Source organism: Papio anubis, chromosome 7 (genome assembly GCF_008728515.1).
Source record: "Papio anubis isolate 15944 chromosome 7, Panubis1.0, whole genome shotgun sequence".
NCBI lineage: Eukaryota > Metazoa > Chordata > Mammalia > Primates > Cercopithecidae > Papio > Papio anubis.
The window spans coordinates 58,318,307-58,340,278 of record NC_044982.1 but is presented as its reverse complement, the minus strand read 5'-3'; the positions used below and the strand labels follow the sequence as shown (position 1 = coordinate 58,340,278).

At 36.8% G+C, this 21,972-nt stretch overlaps 1 pseudogene; it reads right to left on the bottom strand.

Annotated features, from left to right (window-relative positions):
* Window positions 1-12,011: 12,011 nt before the first annotated feature.
* Window positions 12,012-13,557, bottom strand: LOC101023399 (annotated as a pseudogene).
* Window positions 13,558-21,972: the final 8,415 nt, after the last annotated feature.

Sequence of the window (21,972 nt, the reverse complement as noted above, 5' to 3'; positions counted from 1 at the left end):
AATCCTTTCCCCATTGCTTGTTTTTGTCAGATTTATTGAAATCAGATGATAGTAGATGTGTGGTGATATTTCTGAGGTCTCTATTCTATTCCATTTTTCTCTATATATGTTTTGGTACCTTTACCATGCTGTTTTCATTACTGTAGACTTGTGGTATAGTTTGAAGTCAGGTAGTGTGATTCCTCCAGCTTTGTCCTTTTTTCTTAGGATTGTCTTGGCTGTTTAGGCTTTTTTTTTTTTTTTTTTTTTTTTGGTTCCACATGAATTTTAAACTAATTTTTTTTTTCTTCTTTTTTTTTTTTTCTAATTTGGTGAAGAATGTCAATGGTAACTCAATGGAATAGCATTGACTCTATAAATTACTTTGGCCAGTATGGCCATTTTCACAATATTGATTCTTCCTATCCATGTGGATGAAATGTTTTTCCATTTGTTTGTGTCCTCTCTTTTTCCTTGAGCAGTGGTTTGTAGTACGCCTTGAAGAGGTCCTTCTCATCCCTTGTTAGCTGTATTCCTATGTATTTTATTCTCTTTGTAGCAATTGCAAGTGGGAGTTCATTCACAATTTGACTCTCTGCTTGTCTGTTGTGGGCGTATAGGAATGCTTGTGATTTTTGCACATTGATTTTGTATCCTGAGACTTTGCTGAGCTGCTTATCAGCTTAAAGAGTTTTGGGGCTGGGACAATACGGTTTTCTAAATATAGGACCATGTCATCTGGAAACAGAAACAATTTGACTTACTCTCTTCCTACTTGAATACACTTTATTTTTTTCTTTTGCCTGATCACCCTGGCCAGAACTTCCAATACAATGTTGAATAGAAGTGGAGAGAGAGGGCATCCTTGTCTTGTGTCAGTTTTCAAAGGGAATGCTCCCAGCTTTTGATCACTCAGTATTGTATTGGTTGTGGGCTTGTCATAAATAGCTCTTATTATTTCGAGATATGTTTCATCAATACCTAGTTTATTGAGAGTTTTTAACATGAAGTGATGTTGAATTTGATTGAATGCCCTTTCTGCATCTATTGAGATAGTCTTGTGGTTTTTGTCACTGGTTCTTTTTATGTGATGGATTACATTTATTGATTTGCATATGTTGAACCAGGCTTGCATCCCAGGTATAAAGTTGACTATTTTGTGGTGGATAAACTTTTGGGTGTGTTGCTGGATTCAGTTCACCAGTATTTTATCGAGGATTTTCACATCAATGTACATCAGGGATATTGGCCTGAAGTTTTCTTTTTTGGTTGTGTCTCTGCCAGGTTTTGGTATCAGAATGATGCAGGCCTCATAAAATGAGTTACGGAGAAGTCCCTTCTTTTCAGTTGTTTGCAATGCTTTTATAAGGAGTGCTACCAGCTCCTTTTTGTTTCGCTGGTAGAATTCAGCTGTGAATATGTTTGGTCCTGGACTTTTTTTGTTGGTAGCCTATTTATTACTGCCTCAATTTCAGAACCTAGTATTGGTCTATTCAGGGATTCAACTTCTTCCTGGCTTAGTCTTGGGAGGCTGTATGTGTCCAGGAATTTATCCATTTCTTCTATATTTCCTAATTTATTTGCAGAGAGGTGTTTATAGTATTCTCTGATGGTAGATTATATTTCTGTGGGGTCAGTGGTAATATCCCCTTTATCATTTTTTATTGTGTCCATTTGATTCTTCTCTCTTTTCTACTTTATTAGTCTAGCTAGTGGTCTATCTATTTTGTTAATTTTTTCAATAAACCTTCTCCTAGGTTCATTAATTTTTTGGAGGGTTTATGTGTCTCCATCTCCTTCAGTTCTGCTCTGATCTTAGTTATTTCTTGTCTTCTGCTAGCTTTTGGATTTGTTTGCTCTTGCTTCTCTAGTTCTTTTAATTGTGATGTTAGGATGTTGATTTGAGATCTTTCTAGCTTTCTGAGGTGGGCACTTAGTGCTATAAATGTCCCTCTTAACACTGCTTTAGCTGCATCCTAGAGATTTTGGTACATTGTCTCTTTGTTCTTCTTGGTTTCAAAGAACATCTTGATTTCTGCTTTAATTTTGTTATTTACCCAGGAGTCACTCAGGAGCAAGTTGTTCAATTTCCATGTAGTTCTGTGGTTTTGAGAGAATTTCTTAATCTTGAGTTGTAATTTGATGCACTGTGATCTGAGAGACTGTTATGATTTCAGCTCTTTTGCATTTGCTGAGGAGTGTTTCACTTCCAATTATGTGGGTAATTTTAGGTGTCATTGGCACTGAGAAGAATATGTATTTTGTTGATTTGGGGTGTTGAGTTCTGTAGATATCTATTAGATTCACTTGATTCAGAGCTGTGTTCAAGTCCTGAATATTTGTGTTAATTTTCTATCTCATTGATCTGTCTAATATTGACAGTGGGATGTTAAAGTCTCCCAGTATTATTGTGTGGGAGTTTAAGTCTCTGTAGGTCTCTAAGAACTTGTTTTATGAATCTGGGTGCTCCTGTATTGGGTGCATATATATTTAGAAAAGTTAGCTCTTCTTGTTGAATTGAACCCTTTATCATTATGTAATGTCCCTCTTTGTCTTTTTTTTTATCTTTTATGGTTTAAAGTCTGTTTTGTCAGAGACTAGGATTGAAACCCCTGGTTTTTTCTGCTGTCCATTTGTTTGGTAAATTTTCCTTTGTCTCTTTATTTTGCACCTATATGTGGTTTTGCATATAAGATGAGTCTCTTGAATATAGCACACTGATGGGTCTTGACCCTATCCAATTTTCCTGTCTGTGTCTTTTTTTGGGGGCATTTAGCCCATTTACATTTAAGGTTAATATTGTTTTGTGTATATATTTGATCCTGTCATCATGATGCTAGCTGGTTGTTTTGCACACTAGTTGATGTAGTTTCTTCATTATGTTATTGGTCTTGATATTTTGGTACTGGTTTTTCCTTTCCACATTTAGTGCTCCCTTCAGGAGCTCTTGCAAGGCAGACCTGGTGATGATGAATTCCCTCAGCATTTGCTTTTTTGAAAAAAAATTTATTTATCCTTCATTTATGAAGCTCAGTTTGACCAAATATGAAATTCTCAGTTGAACATTCTTTTATTTAAGAATGTTGAATATTGACTGTCACTCTATTCTGGCTCATAGGGTTCCTTCTGAGAGATCTGCTGTTAGTCTGATGAACTTCTCTTTGTAGGTGACATGACCCTTCTCTCTGGCTACCCTTAGCATTTCTTCCTTCATTTTGACCTTGGAGAATCTAAAGATTATGTGTCTTAGGGTTTATCTTCTTTTGGAGTATCTCATTGGTGTTCTCTGTATTTCCTGAATTTGAATGCTGGACTGTCCTGCTAGGTTTGGGAAGTTTTCCTGGATAATATTATGAATTGTGTTTTCCAGCTTGGTTCCATTCTCCCCGTCACTTTCGGGTACTCCAGTCAGTCATAAGTTCTGTATTTTTACATGGTCCCATAGTTCTCAGATGTTTTGTTCATTTATTTTAATGCTTTTTCCCTCTAATTTGTCTGTCTGCCTTATTTCAGCAAGATAGTCTTCACTCTAATATCCTTTTTTTTTCACTTGATCGATTTGGCTATTGATACTTGTGTATGCTTCACGAAGTTCTCGTGCTGTGTTTCTCAGCTCCATCAGGTTATTTATGTTCCTGTCTAAATGAATTATTCTAGTTATCAGCTCCTGTAGCCTTTTATTATGAATCTTTTCATCAGGTTAGAACATGCTCCTTTACCTCAGTGAAGTTTGTTATTACCCATCTTCTGAAGTCTACTTCTGTCAATTTGTCCATCTCATACTCCATCCAGTTCTGTGCTGTTGCTGGAGAGGTGTTGTGATCTTTTGGAGGAGAAGAGTCACTCTGGTCTTTTGGGTTTTCAGTTTTGTTGTTGTTGTTGTTGGTTCTTTCTCATCTTCATGAGTTTGTCTAGTTTTGATCTTTGAGGTTGGTGACCCTTGAGTGAGGTTTTCGTAGGAACTGTTTTTGTTGATTCTGTTGTTGTTGCTTTCTGTTTGTTTGTTTTTCTTTCAATAGTTAGGTCTCTCTTCTGTAAGGCTGCTGTGGTTTGTTGAGAGTTCACTTCAAGTCCTATTCATCTGGTTCTCTCCCATGCCTGGAGATGTCACTCCAGGAGACTGCAGAACAGCAAAGATGGGTGCCTATTCCTTCCTCTAGGATCTCTGACCTCAAGGGGCACTGACCTGATGCCAGTAGGAATGCTCCTCTTTGGGTGTCTGACGACCCCTGTTGGGGGCTCTCACCCAGTTGGGTGGTACCGGAAGCAGGATCTGTTTAATGAAGCATTTTGCCTGTTCCTTGGTGGAGGGGGTGTGCTGAACTGGGGGAAAATCCACTTTGCTGTGCTGCCCAGATTCCTCAGAGCCAGCAGGAGGAAAGAGTTTGCTAGTCTTCAGAGAGTATGGCCCCCCACCCCTAGGGGCTCAGGGCCAGGAAGATCAGAGTTCTGTCCCTGAGCCCTGGTTGGAGTTGTTGGAGTTCCTGCAGGGAGGCCCCACCCAATGAGGAGGGATGATTCAGGATCTGTCCTGAAGGGGCAGTCTGGCTGCCATCTGCCACAGCCAGTGTGCTAGGCTGTGGCGAATACCTCTTTAGGACCAAGCCGACTAACTTCCCTGGGCTCCAGCAGGAGAAAAGCGCGGCCTGGAGCTATAAGTGATGGCTGCCGCCCCTCCCACAAGGAGCTGAGACAGCTTAAACCACAAGCAGAAGCAGTGGTGATGGCTGCCCCTCTCTCGGGAACTTGGCAGGCTTAGGCAGATTCCAGCTGAGAAGCTGTTGAGAATCTGTGCAGCTCCATGGTTGGGACCCAAGGCCCCAGTGGCCTAGGATCATGAGTGGGATGTTCCGATCCATGGGTTGCACATTTCCGTGAGAAAAGCACAGTTTCCCAGACTGGGAAGCATGCTCAGTCACTACCTCCCTTGGTTGGGGTGGAGGCTCCCCGGCCCCATGTGGCTCTCAGGTGGACTGCCACACCACAGTGCTCTTCCTTCCTCTCTGTGGGTCACGCCAGCTGCCTAGTCAGTCTTGATGACAAAATTTGGATACCTCGGTTGCCTGCGCAGGATTCACACGCTGTTTTGGTTCTTTTCTATGGGAGCCTCCATCACCTCTGCTTCTAGTTGACCCTGCCTCCACCTGGCTTTCAGTTTTTCTCCATACAATGTGATGTTATTTGTGGGTTTGTCACATAGGGCCTTTATTATGTTGAAGTACTCTCCTTCTACGCTTAGTTTGTTGAGAGTTTTAAAAATGAAGCCATGTTAAATTTTATCAAATGCTTTCTCTGCATCTGTTATGATGATCAGATTGTTTTTGTTCTTCATTCTGTTGCTGTAACATATTACATTAGTGATTTGTGTATATTGAACCATTCTTGCATTCCCAAGATACATCTCACTTGATCATGATTTTTTTTTTTTTAATGTGCCATTAGATTAGGTTTGCTATTTTTGTTGAGGATTTTCCCCTCTATGTTTGTCAGGGATATTGGTCTATAGTGTGTGTGTGTGTGTGTGTGTGTGTGTGTGTGTGTGTGTCTGGTTTTGATACTGATTGTGCAGAATTTGTTAGGGAGAATTCCCTCCTCTTCAATTTTTTTTGGAATTATTTCAGGAAAATTGGTGATAGTTCTTCATTGAAAATTTGGTGGAATTCAGCAGTGAAGCTATTCAGTCCTAGACTTTTCTTCCTTGGGAGACCTTTGATTCAGTTTCATCAAACTTATTAAACTTATTACCCTTTTCAAGTTTTCTATTTCTCCCTGATTCAAATTTGATTGATTGTATGTGTCCAGGAATTTATTCATTTTTCTCCAGGAGTTTCTGATGATCTTTGTATTTCTGTACTATTCGTTGTAATGTCTCGTTGTTTTAGTTTGTTTGTTTCTGATTTTGTTTTGGTTCTTCTCTCTCTCTTTTTTTTTGTTAGACTAGTTAGTGGTTTATTGATTTTCTTTATATTTTCAACAAACCAAGTTTCTGTTTTATTGATCCTTTTTATTGTTTTTTATTCTAAATATATATTTTTTATGTTCTGCTCTGATTTGTATTATTTATTTTCGTCTACCAATTTTGGGTTTGCTTTGTTCTGCTTTTCTAGTTCCTTGAAAAGAACAACTAGCTTATTTGGAATCTTTCTACTTTTGTGATGTAGATGTTTATTGTTATAAGCCTCCCTTTTATTACTAACTTTACTGAATCCCATGGGTTTTGGCATGTTGTGTTTTGACGTTCATTCATTTCAAGAATTTTAAAAATTTCTTTCTTGACCTACTGGTTATTTAGGAGTATGTTGTGTAATTTCCATGTATTTGTACAGTTTTCAAAATTCCATTTGTTGTTGATTTCTGGTTTTATTCTATTGTGGTCTGAGAAGATAATTGATATGAAGTCAGTATTTAAAATTTTGATGAGATTGATTTTGTGGCTTAATATGTGGGCTATTTTGGATAATTTTTACTGTGCTGATGAAAGGGATGTGTATTCTGCAGCTGTTGCATACAATATTTTGTGAATGTCTGTTTGGTCCATTTGGTCTAAAGTCCAGCTTAAATTCAATGTTTCTTTGTTAATTTTTCTATCTAGATAATCAGTATAATGCTGAGAGTGGGGTATGAATGTCCCCAACAATTATTCTAGTGAAGAATATATTTTCATTATATAAGATAAGATATATCTTTGTGCCCATTTATTGTTTTCTACTTAAAGACTGTTTATCTAATGTAAGTATAGCTATTTCTGCTTACTTTCAGTTTCTTTTTGAATGAAATCTCTTTTTACATCTTTTTACTTTACTACTATATGTGTTTTTACAAGTGGTGGGAGCCTCTAGTAGGTAGCACAGAGTTAGTTCATATTTTTTTAACCCATTCAGCCAGTCTAATCTTTAAGTGGAAAATTTAATTCATTTACACTCAAAGTTATTACTGATACATGATGATTCATTTTTGTCTTTTTGTTAATTGTTTTCTGATTGTTTTGTGTATCTCATGTTCGTATCTTTCTCTCTTACTATTTGCATTGAAGTTTGGTGGTTTCCTGTAGGGGTAACATTTTTAGTCTTTCCTCTTTCTCATTTGTGTATTTGTTCTACCACTAAGTTTTATGCTTTTGTGTGTTTTCATAATGGTAGATAGTGATAGCTTTCTTTTGCTTCCAGGTGTAGGACTCCCTTAAGTATATCTTGTAGGGTTGATCTATTGGGTGAAATCCTTCAGTTTTTTTCTGGTCTGGGAAAAACTTTTTCTTCTTCATTTGTGAAGGATAACTTTGTTGGGTATAGTATTTTTGACTGGCAGGTTTTTTTTTTCTTTCAGCACTTCGGATATATCATTCCATTCTCCCCTAGTCTATAATTTTGCGGCTAAGAAATCTACTTTTAGTTTGATTAAATTATCTTACATGTGACTAGACCTTTTTCTCTTGCTGATTTTATTATTCTTTTTTTCTATGACTTTTGACAATTTTAGTCTAATGTGCTGTGATGGTTAATGCTGAGTGTCAACTTGATTGGATTGAAGGATACAAAATATTGATCTTAGGTGTATCTGTGAGGGTGTTGCCAAAGGAGATTAACATTTGAGTCAGTGGGCTGGGAAAGACAGACCAACCCTTAACATAGTTAGGCACAATCTAATCATAGTTGCCAGCACTGCTAGAATATAAGCAGGCAGAAAAATGTGAAAAGTGAGACTGGTCTAGCCTCCCAGCCTATATCTTTCTCCTGTGCTGGATGCTTCCTGCCCTTGAATAATGGACTCCAAGTTCTTCAGTTTTGGAACTCAGACTGGCTCTTTTGTTCCCCAGCCTGCAGGTGGCCTATTGTGGGACCTTGTGACCATGTGAGTTAATACTTAATAAACTGTCCTATATAGAGTCCATTAATTCTGTTCTTCTAGAGAACCCTGACTAATACACGTGCCTTGGAGGATAAGTTTTTGGATTATATACACTTAGGATTCTTGGTCTTCCTGTATCTGAATGTGTAACTGTATTCTAGACTTGGCAAGTTTTTTTGCTAATATTTCATTAGATAGGTTTTATATGCCTTTGGTCTTCTCTTCACCTTCTAGAACATGAAAATATTGAATATTTGGTGACTTTATATTGTCCCTTATGTCATATAGGGTTTTTTTCTTTTGTCTTTTCTATTTATTTATTTTGGTATGGCTGGGTTATTTCAAAAGACATGTTTACATTCTGAGATTTTTCTTCTGTTTGATATAGTTCATTGTTGGATCTCTCAATTGTATTACCCTTGGGCTTCCAAGAGGCACATACTTATATTAATTACAACTAAAATGGGAATGGTGAGTGAGTCCCAGGCCCCCAGTTGGTGCATGCAGGTAGATGCTGGCAGTAGTGGTAGTTGCAGGCTGGTTGCCCCATCCTCAGGCACCCAGGAGAAGTTCACAGATGCCAGCAGTGGTGGCTGGGTGTGAAGATCCCCAGGCTTCTTGACAGCATACCTAGGCACTGGTAGCAGGTGTTCTGGGCCAGTTGTTAGGGCCCTGGTATTGCACACTCATGCTTGGGGTTACCATAATGGCAGGGCAATGCCCCGATCTCCCGGGGGACTGCTTAGCCACTGAATGGAGGCAGTGCCAAGCTGGGTGATTCTGTCCTTAGACTGCCCCAGTGTTGTGCATGTGTGTAGGTTGTGGTGAGCAGAGAAACCACATGTAGACAATTTCTGCAGCCAGGATAAAGAATTGTAGTGATTTTCTCTGCATGCCATAATCTATAAAAGTGTGAGCAGCACTGCTGTAGGGGATCTGAAAAAATCAATTACTATATGAAAGACAGTATAAATGGATGCACAATTACTTTATTTGTTTATATTTATCAAATAGTGATTATTTAAAATATGTATTTATTAAAATTTATTATTAGATAGTCATTTATTAGATAAGATTTTTTCACAGCACACATTTAAAATTATATATATATGTGTGTGTATTTGTGTGTATGATTATGACTCATTAATGTTTAATAAAGGCATACCTAAACTATATCCCAAGGAAATGAAAATATTGCCAAGAATGTATTTTAAAATAGCTTTAAAAGAGCAAACCAGAGACATAGCTTAAGGGCAATAACAGTCATCTTACCGACAAATTGGTGATGAATGTTTAACTATTATGTATAAAAAGAAAAAGAAAAACATATTGATTAATGGCTGTTGGTACATAGCTTGGAGAGAAGGAATCTAAAATAGTACTGGGAAAATATTAACCTACTTGACCTTAATTGTTGATGAAAGATTTGAGCATGCCTCGGGACTTCCTTAACATGCAAGGTATAAAAGTAAGGTGTTCTCATGTCTGGGAACTACATTTAAAAACTCTGTATTTTCCCAAGTGTTACAACTTGCTATAATACTATGGGATTTATTATACCTGTAAAAGATAAAAATGATGATTAAAATAGTTATCCACATGATTCTGGAAATGACATGTGTGTCTGTTTTGCTTTAGGTTTTGTGTTGGGTTTTGTTTTGTTTTGAATGAGTGTATCGTATCCTGGACAATAGATTAAATTACTGATTAATTTAATCAATAATTTCTAATTATTGATTAGAAATATGTCTATTATGATTTTTTAATCTTACTTATAGGTAAACTTATTTATGGAATAATAGAATCTTAGAACTGGAAGACAACATCTGTCTCTGTCCCTTATATGGCTATGAAAATCAAGCTGAAAATAGCTAAAGTAATTTCTTCACTCTTTAACCTCTCTAATTTTTATGTAACCTCCCTTCATGTCATTGAAAATAATGAAAGTAGATCTCCATTTTTTCAGCACACAAGGACAACAAAACACGAGTTAATATTCATTGAATATGAACATATGCAAGGCACTGTTCAGTTTTACATGTTTTATCATTCAGTCCTAGCAACAGTACTAACAGTTTGAAAATAACATCAATATTTCACAAAAGAGGAACCTTAATCTATCAGTGAAGTTTTGTGTATGATAACTGATTTGTAACTATTTAGTAACAGAGGTAAAATTTGAATCAAAGACATCTGGTTCTCTAGATCTGATTTGCTTTCTACAGTAAAAAACCCTTTCCATGAGCTCAATACGGTATTAGTGACAATTCTTCAGCTACAACCCTTTCTATTCTACTTTTACAGAAGCATATATGACAGTTCATGAACAAAAGTAAAAGTTTAAGATTGTAAGAGTGGTAACTGTGGGGTGTGTGTGTGTGTGTGTGTGTGACAGGGAGAGAGACAGAGAGAGAGAGAGGACTAGAGAGATTCATAATTGGAGCTACTTAATTTGGGTTTATTTATCAAAATGATACAAGGCACCAGTTTAAAGTGAGAAATGTATTTAATTAGAGCTCATTGATTATGTCTGAGTACTTAAAGCACCGGATTTTAAGGATAGTCGTCCTTCTCAAGAGGTGATCTGAAACCTGAAGTGTTTATGAAACCTGGGGCCCAGGAGTTCAAGACTGCAGTGAGCTATGAGCTCGCCCGGCACTCCAGCCTGGGTGACAAAATAAGACAAGACCCCATCCTTAAAACAAACAAATACATAAATAAAATTTGTATTAAAAGCTGAGACTTTCATTTTTACTAATTAAAAACTTCTACCTTTGAGATTTAAAACGCTGATTCTTCACATTCCTGTTTACTTTTTTATAACCAGAATCCCAAAATTTCCAGATGATTCATTACCACAAAGATGTTTATTACCCTACTCCTTTTATATTATTTAATCTGGTCCTAGTAAACTTCACTTTCTGCTATGCCAAACCTTTCTACTCTGACCTCTAAAGTGCAATATATTTTTCCAATTTTCTTTTCTGCTATGGTGACAGCTCACATCTTAACACAGCAAGGTCAAAACAGTGACAATTAGCTGGGTAAGACCATTCCACTTGAACATACAAACTCACTTGCTTGGTGCTTTCTGGAGAAATATGTCACTGGAGAGGAAGAGTATTCTAACACAAAAGTAGTATTCTCAACTACAAATCCCAAAACACTGAAGTATACTTTTTTTCTTACTTTTAAATGGTGAAAGAGAGATTTCCAGAGAGTTGTTCTTTTTACATACAATGAACACTTTGGTAGTTGTGGAAGAGACTGTTGCCCTAACAGTAGAACAGAATTCCAAATGATCCAAGATAGTTAGATTGGTCAATCACCAATATTCTTTTAAGGAACTGGCTTTTTTTGTATGTTCTTAGTCTATCCCATATGGTATACACACATGCACACACACACACATACACTTTAAGTTACACACACATTGTGTATATAGATGTGCATGTGTGTGTATGTACAGGCCATTTGGCCAATGAACTTCATTTCCTTCCAGTCTACATATCTATGATAGAATAATAGACCCTATCATCCTATTATCATCTAGAATTGTTTCATCACTAAAATTCACCTCTAAAACTATTCTTCCCCCTCCCTGGCCATTTCACTGTCTATCGGTCTGAACCTCATTCTAATTATACTTGTATTATTCCCATACCCTAGAACTGGACTCTTTTTTTTTTTCATAATCCGCACAAAACCCCAATGTACCATCAGTCCAATGGCTGTTTTGCTAATACTTGTTCTCCTTAACTCTGGTGGTCCATTATTTTACCAGAAAGAATCTCATTCCCAATTGATTCAAGTTTCATCATATGTGTTTTTTACACATAAATGATAAATGCATCAAGAGGAAATTACAAAGTATATATATATTCAAGGTTTTAAGAAATATAATTTTAATCTAAATGATAAAATAATGAAGAAATGTAAAAACAACCTTGCTATCAAAAACAAGAAAGTACATTAGTTTTCTCAGTTACGTTTTCTTTTTTTTTTTTTCTCATTAAACTTTTTTAATGGGTCTGAAAATTCTGTGACACATTTTTTGGTCAAGTTATTTCCATTAAAAAGTACTGATTTTAAAAACTAATATCTTAAAACTGCCACCACATAAAAAGAAAACAAAGTGGTCTAAAACATTCTCCTTTCCTTCTGAAGGTTTTACGATGCATTGTTTATCAGTGGCAGTCTTTTACTACTAAACTTAAATGGCCAATTGAAACAAACAGTTCTGGGACGTTCTTCCTACCACTGGGTGGGGGTGGGGTGGCGGGTAATGGAATAATATTCAATTTAGCCTTCTAGGCTTTCTGGGCAGACTTGGTGACCTTGCCAGCTCAACGGCATCTTGTCCACTGCTTTGATGACACCCACAGCAGCTGTCTGCCTCATATCGTGAACGAGAAACTGGCGACCCAAAGGTGGATAGTCTGAAGCTCTCCAACACATAGGCTTGCCAGGCACCATATCCAACAATGGCAGCATCACCAGACTTCAAGAATTTAGAGACATCTTCCAGTTTTACCAGAGCGGCGATCAATCTTTCCCTTGACTCCAACAAACTTGCATGCAATGTAGGCCATGTGGCGATCAACACAGGGCATAGCCAGCACTTATTTGGCGTGGATGGTTCCGGGATAATCACCTGAGCAGTGAAGCCAGCTGCTTCCATTGGTGGAGTGCGTTTATGCTGTCACCAGCAGCAGCTGCCATAACGAACATCCTTGACAGACACATTCTTGACATTGAAGCCCATTGTCCCCAGGAAGGAGCTTCCTCAAAGCTTCATGGTGCATTTCGACAGATTTTTACTTCAGTTGTAGCGTTGACTGGAGCAAAGGTGACCACCATACGGGTTTGAGAACACCAGTCTCCCACTCAGCCAGCAGGAACAGTACATTACCACCAATTTTGTAGACATCCTGGAGGCGAGAGCAGGCTTGTCAGTTGGGCGAGTTGGTGGTAGGATGCAGTCCAGAGCCTCCAAGCAACGTTCCACTGGCATTTACCATCCTTAAAGTGACCTTTCATCCTTGAACCAAGGCATGTTAGCACTTGGCTCCAGCATGTTGTCACCATTCCAACCAGAGAATTGGCACAAATGCTACTGGCTACTGGTTGTAGCCAATTTTCTTAATGTAAGTGCTGACTTCCTTAACAATTTCTCCTTATCTCTTCTGGCTAGGGTGGCTCAGTGGAATCCATTTTGTGCTATAATGGTTAGTTGTTTGCACCCAGTGTGTAAGCCAGAAGAGCATGCTCGAGGTCTGCCCATTCTTGGAGATACCAGCAAATTCACCAACACCAGCAACAATCAGGACAGCGCACAGTCAGCCTGAGATGTCCCTGTAATCATGTTTTTGATGAAGTCTCTGTGTCCTGGGGCATCAATGATAGTCACATAATACTTGCTGGTCTCAAATTTCCACAAGGAGCTATCAATGGTGATACCGCGTTCCGCTCAGCTTTCAGTTTATCAAGACCCAGGCGCTTGAAGGGCCTTTCCCATCTCAGCAGCCTCCTTCTCAAATTTTTCAGTGGTTCTTTTGTCGATGCCACCGCATTTGTAGATCAGATGGCCAGTAGTGGTGGACTTGCCTGAATCTACGTGTCCAATGACGACAATGTTGATATAAGTGTTTTCCTTTCCCATTTTGGCATTTAGGGGTAGTTTTCACGACACCTGTGTTCTGGCGGCAAACCCGTTGCGAAAAAGCAGTTACGTTTTATTTCTATATAAAATGTAAATTACCTTTGACTGTTATTACTTCTATTTTCAATGAGGTATGTTCTCAGATTTTCTGAGAACACAGCAGAACAAGAGAGACAAATAGCATTTACCCTCAAGAAGCTTAGAATCTATGAGGAAACAGAGGTACTTTTAAAGGATAGAAATTATAAAAATAATTATTCATTTATATATAATATATATATTTATATATAACTTATATATAAGTTCCTCAAAGCAAAAGCAGAGTGTACAGTGAGAGCATGAAATATAGATGACTGACTTAACCTGGGGTAATTTCCTGAAAATTGATGGAAAAAAGTTGCTAATTAGAAGAAAAATATTAAGGGGAAGGAGAAAAAAATATTGCAACAATTAAGCTTAGCATGTAAGAACACAATAAAACAGGAAGGAGTTTGCGGCAAACAAACAAACTAGGCTCCTGGAAATAGTGATCAAGGAGAAAGGGTGTTTCCTGAGAACTCTGGGTGATTGACAGGAGGCATGTTGTAAAGTTATCTCTACACTTTTTAAAAATTTGGAACATGTAACAGGAAGATATTTAACGCTATAAGCATTTGAATGAGATTGAAATATCTACATGTTAGCAATTTAATTATAACTATTTCAGTGACAGTTATTGGTTTGGAAGAGAAGACAGGATTATACAGGTAGAAACTTGTTAGTAGATTATTGCAATACTTCCATTAAAAAAATGATAAATTGTTCCTTAGAGTGCAGATAGTGATGATCTTTCTTTTTCCTATGTGTATCTGGATGTAATGCCTGAAACAGCTGCAGCCATCCTGCAATCGGCTGAGGATGAAGCCACACAAAGGATGAGCAAGCAAAAAGAAAGAAAGAAAGGACCTAAGTCCTGTATAATGTCATTGAGTCCTAAAATCAATTAAGCCTGACGCTGCACTAGGATTTCTAGCAACCAGAATTGAGGCCCAGTAAAAAGACCTCTATGGTAGAGTACAGACTTTAATGAAAGCTGAACAACTGAAATTTCTTTAGAAGTTAAGATTTCTTCTTGTGCTAGAAAATTCCTTAAAGAGTTATAAGCAATGCCTTGAAAGTTTAGAATTTGAACTAATCCTACTCAAATCTAAAGTATCAAACACTGTCTTGATCAGAGGCTCAGGCTTGATCTTATAAATGAAAGGCCATTTATAGGCAATTATAAAGAACATTGGTTTATAGTTAGAGATTAATAAAATATATTATTTCTATCTGAAGCTCCTATATAATGAAAGACTGAAAAAATATATATTGGATATGTCAAAATCCAAGAGAAATATTTGATGATGATAATGACATGATTTAGTTCCTGATTTAGTACAGAATTACCATGAAACAAATACCTTGCACTTTGCTTGGTTTGCTTACAATAGGGAGCTATTCTGTATTTATTGTTCAGGGCGATCTTCCAGATTGTGAAGTTGATGAACTCCTCCAGATAATCAGGGTCCAACAGAAGCGCTGATCTAAACTTATCAGAGAAGAATTATCACAGCTAAAAAAATCAGAGATTGAGTGAATCGTAGTAAGAATCGATGAATCAAGAGCACTCAATGAAGAAAGAAAGATTTGCAGAGAGCAATGACACTAAGTCACCAAGAAATTGACATGGAAGATGAAGAAGCAGGTCTCCATGAAGGTATTTAGTTCAGTATGCAAGGTAGTTTCAGAATATATTTCCATATAGTTTCACAATGTGTTTAAAGATATTTCACAGACATCAGGTTTAAATATTATTTCAGAAGAGCTACAGAAGAGAAGATAAGCCTACTTAGAAAAGTAAAGTAATTACTTTAAAAAATTAAAATTATAGATTGATAGATAGCTAAATAGCTAGAAAGCTAGATACATAGATACATAGATGTTGGCTTGGGAAATAATGGCAGCAATTGATCTCTGGCCAGAGGAAATTGATTGGAAAGGAGCATGAAGAAGCTTTTTGTTGTGATGAAATATTGTGTGCCTTGATCGGATTGGTAATTTTATTGGAGCATACATTTGTCAAACTCAAACTGTACAATTAAACTATGTACATCTTGGTATGTAAATTCTGCTTCAGTAAACAAAAATTTTGAAAAAGTTAATTTATTTCATGTAAAAAGTTGACAAAGAAAGTGAGGGAAAATAAGTATGATTCAACTTTTTTTGCCTCAACAACTGTTCTGAAGAGTAATTTCAGTGAAGAAAGATAAGGCTTGGTGATATGTAGTAGATTAGGGGAGAGGATTTTTTCACTTATTGAACTTTTTGTTCCTGAGATTATACGGAGACACATAAGGAACTGGATCTCAGAGAAAATTATAGTTCAGTTATTAACCTGGAAAGACTGATGTATGTGGTAATTGACAAGATAGGGATAATGTGTGTGTTGAGTGTGTCTAGGGTTAGAATATAACAATGAACAAAGAAAAACACCTAAATTTAGATCTGGGGGACTTTTACCTTTTTAACTTTAGGCCATAAAGAGAGACTAATTAGGCAGCAGCCATAATGATGAGAGAAAAACAATTTAAATCTCAGCTTTCAATAAGGAGAAAATGACCAAATCAATGAGGTCTAATAAAAATACAGAATTAATGAAGACTGAAAAGTGTGCATTACATTTAGGAAATTGGAAGTTATTGATGATTTCAAGTATAGTAGCTGCAAGGGTATGTCATATACAGGGAAGCCTATAATTCTTAAGTCTGGATATTTAAATGCTGATGGAAATTATCCAGTACAAAGTAAGAGGATTACAGATACAGGATAGCAAGAGATAGATAAAGGTTTAACCTTGTTGAAAGAAAACAAGGGGCTAAGATTCAGAAGAAAGGTAACATATGAGACTGGAGATTGGCATTTTTTTTTCATTTTTATTAGAGGAGATAATAATGATCAGTAGAGATTAAGGCAAATGTATTGATTTGAAGCCAAAATTTTAGAAGTTTTAAATGGATTACTTTTATTTTCTAAATGAAGCACATTACAAGGTCACCTTCATAGTGTACGGTTAGAGAGTGAACATAGTACAGTTGGTGATAGCTCCAGGGAGATGGGGGAGTGAGCTAATGACAGATTACCTTGTAGAATTGAGGATATGTTTGAATTCTTCAGTGAATTTCTTTACATTTTTACAACACATAAATACACAGGGATAAATGCAACTAAAGTTCAAGTGTGGCTTTTTCTTAGGCAATAACATTTTAGTTACCTAGAATTTCCATATAGAAATAGAAAGATTTGCTTACCACACTAATATTTTGTACATACTGACTATAATGATGTGTTAAAAGTATATCTGGGGAATTTTAATGGAGACAACCGAGTGCCAACATGAAGAGGTCAATGCCATTGAAAGAAGATTTTATTACTCACATTTCCCAAAAGAAGGGGACATGCCATGCCATATAGGACTGCAAAGGAAATTCCAGGTTTGGTCAGCCAGAAGCAGGAGCAAGGGAGAAGCCTACACCCAATCCTTTATTGGGGTTTCTGCAGGAAAGATAAAGCGTGGCAAAGTAAACTGTTAAGGATTGGCTGGCTTGAATAATTTCCATGGGCAGTAGGGGTAATCTCTACTGGAACCTAGTCCTGCAGTGATTTAGGGTAGGGGAAATCTTGGGTGGTGAGAGTTAAGGAAGCGGTTTGGACTATAAGATTGGGATTGGTTGGTTTGCATATAAAAGACATGCTCCTACTTGGCCAACCCATTTGCCATCTGGAATTGGCTAGACCTGAGAGTGGTAGTCTATCAACTGATAGCAAGTTCTTTTAGATGTCAAAAACATAAAACACAGAAAATTTAAAAACATAATTAATTTCAATGGTGTTAATTTACATTTTTATGTTAGTTTTCTCAGAGAAATTCTAATCATTTGTTTTAAGTCAAAAAGAAAATGGGTAATTGATCCATTCGACATTTTGAATTTTCCAGGAATTCTGAGGACAAAGAGAAAAGGATTTAAAATAATTTTCAGAGAAGTGGTTACATTGACAAAAAGTGAAATTTAAGGTAAGTAGGAAGAGGCTGTTACAGAAGGAGATAAAGGAGAAAATGACAGGTGGGTTTCTGAGTAAGAAAATTTGGAGGGTTAGAGATTTTGTTCAGAAAATGGGATGTTTGACTTACTGATTTTGTGAGTGATAAGTTTTGAATATTGACATTTGGAAAGATTTAAGAAAGGATAACTTCATTGAAAATAAAGTGTCCAAGGATATGAGAGGTTAGAATTGGACACATCATCAGTATGGAATTTGAAGACATCTAGGATGATGACAGAAAAACTGTGGTAGAGAGAAAAGATTATGACTGAGTGATTGAAGTTTTTAAATAATGAGAGATGGCAAGAAACTATGTATCAGAAATAAGAAGACAAATATAATTTTATAACCTGGAGTCTCAGTGAAGTATGGGGTAGATAAGTAATGTAATTAGAATGACTTTGGGATCTAGACCTTGATGTACATATGATGTGAAAGAATGCACTTGAAGCAACACAGGTAAATGGTATAAGACGGTCATCATTTGCATTTCAGAGGTGGAAGTAAAATTCAGAGATGGAGAGGAAAGAGAACTTCAAAAAATATTTCCAGTAGGAATTCTGAAAGACATAAAGAAAGATTTAGCCAGGAGATGAGGAAGTAGCAATTGGATACAGAGCAAGAAAGACCAAATCATTTAAAGGGTTGCACTAGACTGGAATATAAATGAGAGGAAGGGGTGTTACTACAGTGGTCATTGATCCATAAGAGATGGAGTAGAGTCAGTGTAGATTATTTCTTGATGATGTCTTGGCAGGTTTGTATTTATGACAAATTGTCTGCATTCTGTGAAGGAAGTCCTGCTGTTTGTTATGAAGTAAAGTGTGACTATCTTCTGTAGGAGCTGGCATCTGCATGGGTACAATAACTATGAGAGGATGACATAAATGCTTATTGGTCACTGGAAGAAACAAAGTTCTCTAAGAATATAAGCCTTAACTTCAAAATAAATTCAAATAACATTGTTGTCAATGCATTACTGTTAAGACTCCATCTACTAAATATTATTGAAATTATAAATCATTCCATTTCAACATAGAATTTGCTAATCCTGTCTTGATGTCAGCTTCTTGGAGGATTCAAGCTAACAAGGATATCAATTTTCAAAACACTATTAGAGATAAGAACACTATAGATTCTAAAGAATATGATGTCATTGAGTTTTAACATTGGGCATATGTTGTATGTCAGAGTAGGCATATACTTTTGATAATATTCAATCTCTAAATTTGTCACTAAATAAACCATGTTTATATTACTATATTTAAATATAGCTTTCAAGCAGTAGAAGAGTAATGAAATTACAGTTTTATCCTAAAAAAGTAACTAAATTTGCCAAAATGATCTTCAGTAGGTGTATACGTGAAATCTGTCATGACAGTCAAAAGATGCTATATCATTTATTGCCAAATAATGTATTAGAATATTAATTTAGGAAATGTGTAATTTTACAAATGTATTTTTTGTAAGAATGTCACGGAACCTAAAGCAAATATGTCAAACAGTTGATATATAATACATCCTCACAAAAGTACATTTTATTGTGTCCTTTTATGTAAAAATTGCTTTTTTTGAAGCTAAAAAGAAATCATGGGGGTCAAAAATAAGATAGGCATGGAAAAATAAACTTTGTGAAACAAAATGTAATTTCCACAGGAAATATTTGCAAAAGATATCTGATAAAAGACTGTTATAAAAAATAGACAGAACCCTTAAAACTCAATACTAAGAAACCTAACAACTCAATTAAAAATGGGCAAAAAGATCTGAACAGACACCTCATCAAAGAAGATATACAGATGACAAATAAGCATATGGTTTGATGCTCCACATTGTACGTTACTAGGAAAATGCAAGATAAAACAATATGAGGTATCATCACACACCTATTACAATGGCCAATATTCGGAACACTGACAACACAAAATGTTGGCAGGGATGTGAAGAACCATGCACTCTCATTCATTACTAATGGAAATTTAAATAGGCACAGCCACTTTGGAAGAAAGTTTGGCAGTTTCTTCCGGAACTAAGTATCTTATCATATCATCCAGCAATTGAATTTCTTCCTATTTACTTAAATAAGTTGAAAACGTACGTCCACACACGAAAAAACACACAAAGATATTTATAGAGGCTTTATTCATAATTGCTAAAACATGTTAGGACCTAAATGCCTTTCAGTAGGTGAATAGATAAATAAATTAGGGTACATCAAAACAATGGAATATTATTCAGCATTAAAAACAAATGGCTATCAAGCAATGAAAAGATGGATTAAACTTAAATGTGTATTACCAAGTGAAAGAAAGCATATTAGTCCATTGTACATGGCTAAAAGGAATACCTGAAACTGGGTAATTTATGAAGAAAAGTTTATTTGACTAGCAGTTCCGCAGACTGTACAAGAAGCATGGCGCCAGCATCTGCCTCTGCTCAGGATTTCGGGAAGCTTTTACTTGTGGTGACAGGTGAAATGGGAGTAAGTGTGTTGGATGGCAAGAGATGGAGCAAGAAACGAGGACAAGAGAGATGCCAGCCTCTTAAATAACGAGATCTCCCATGAACTCACTACTGCAGGGAGGGCAGCAAGCCATTCACGAGGGATCTGACCCCATGACCCAAACACCTCCCACCAGGATCCCTTTAACATTAGGGATCACATTTTAACATGGGATTTGGAGGGGACAGGTATCTAAACTGTATTAGAAGGCAATTTGAAAATGCTACATACTGTATGATTAAAACTATGATATTCTGGAAAAGGCAAAACTAGGAAGATGGTAAAAGGATCATTGGGCCAGGCACGGTGGCTCACGCCTGTAATCCCAGCACTTTGGGAGGCCGAGGCGGGCGGATTACGAGGTCAGGAGATCGAGACCATCCTGGCTAACATGGTGAAACCCGGTCTCTACTAAAAATACAAAAAAATGAGCCCAGCATGGTGGCAGTTGCCTGTAGTCCCAGCTACTAGGGAGACTGAAGCAAGAGAATGGTATGAACCTGGGAGGCGGAGCTTGCAGTGAGCGAGATCGTGCCACTGCACTCCAGTCTGGGCAACAAAGCGAGATGCCATCTCAAAAAAAAAAAAAAAAAAAAAAAAAAAAGGAATCATTGGTTGCCAGGGGCTAGAGGCAGGAGAGGGATAAAGACGTGGAACACAGAGGATTTTTGGCAGTCAAACTATTCAGTGTGATACTATAATGGTGGAAATATGGTAGAAACATGTTATAAACACTAAGAGTGAACTCTAACATAAAAGTTTGGGTGATAATATGTCAATATAAGTTCACCAGTTGTAACAAATGTGCCACTGTGTTGTGGGATATTAGTAATGGAGAAGGCAGTGCATATGTGGGAGGAGATACATGGAACTCTCTGTACTTTGTGTGCAATTTGCTGTGAACCTAAAAAGGCTGTTAAAAAAAAAAAGTCTATTAAGAAATCAGTCAATAAAGATAATCCTCTGATAAAGTAGGATTCAAATACACAAATCATAACGTAATCTATGCCATTATATATAAAACACCCCTCAAACAAATGGGTTGTTCATGAAAAAGCTTAGAGTGAATTAACTGGAATGGTAATGTATCATAGTTAAAAAAAAAAAAAAAGAGGCTGGGCTCGGTGGCTCACACCTGTAATCCCAGCACTTTGGGAGGCTGAGGTGGGCAGATCACCTGAGGTCAGGAGTTCAAGACCAGCTTGGCCAACATAGTGAAACCCCATCTCTACTAAAAATACAAAAATTAGCAGGATGTGGTGGTGGGTGCCTGTAATCCCAGCTACTTGGGAGTCTGAGTCAGGAGAATTCCTTGAACCTGGGAGGCAGAGGTTGCACTGAGCTGAGATCGCACCACTGCACTACAACCTGGACGACAGAGCAAGACTTTGCATCAATAATAGTAATAGTAATAATTGCCTAAAAATTCATTCTTCTACCTATCTAAATATCAAATTCAGATAAACAGTATTTAGAACTGTCTCATTCTCTCCACAATGCAAGGAAGGAAGCATTAGTTGTACCTTTGAAAACTGTTTTCTTACCTCTAAATATCTGTTTTGCAATTATGTCAATGCACACATACTGCATCCATTACTGAATTAAAAATGCAAAATGCAGGCTTTGTCACAAACATCCCTATTCAGATTTCAGTGAAATAATCCAGGATTTGAGCTGCTTTAGATATGTATTGTTAACTCAAAAAATAAATTGAGAAAGGAGAGGAGGCTTTATTTTCCATAAAGGGTTACAGCCTGCAAGGCAGCCATCCTGCAGGTGGGGAGTATAGCCTCCAGCAAAGACCAGAGAAAGGCACTTCAAAGGAGGAGCGGTTAGGATAAGAGTTTTATATTGAAAAAGT